Consider the following 357-nt stretch of genomic DNA (forward strand, 5'->3'; position numbering starts at 1 on the left):
AAAAGTACCAAAGCACAATGCTTATTGCGATTTATTGGATGGGAAGTGCCCTTCAATGTTCCGTCCATTAACAGAAAACAGGCTATACTAATCGATTCTTGGGATTTAAGAATCGATATCGTTCCGTAAAAATGAGAATCGATTATCGATATTTTTTACCCAGCCCTATTATTTACTTCGCATTGAGTCTCTCCAACTAGGTGACAACGTAGCGTTATTCAACAGACTCAAGCCACCACCGCACTGCCGTCTATTGGACTGCAGAAAGATACTAACTTTTCAATCTTCTACGTTACTGACGGTACTGACAAACTATGCTGACACTGTGTCTGCGCTGCAACAGGATGCGACAATGCG

General features: G+C 41.7%; 1 protein-coding gene across 4 annotated transcripts in view; it reads left to right on the forward strand.

Moving 5' to 3' along the window:
• cadps2 (Ca++-dependent secretion activator 2) overlaps positions 1 to 357 on the forward strand; it is a 189,061-nt gene that overhangs the window by 32,951 nt on the left and 155,753 nt on the right. The window lies entirely within an intron of this gene.

The sequence above is a fragment of the Sinocyclocheilus anshuiensis genome, unplaced genomic scaffold (genome assembly GCF_001515605.1).
Source record: "Sinocyclocheilus anshuiensis isolate Anshui unplaced genomic scaffold, SAMN03320099.WGS_v1.1 scaffold1054, whole genome shotgun sequence".
NCBI lineage: Eukaryota > Metazoa > Chordata > Actinopteri > Cypriniformes > Cyprinidae > Sinocyclocheilus > Sinocyclocheilus anshuiensis.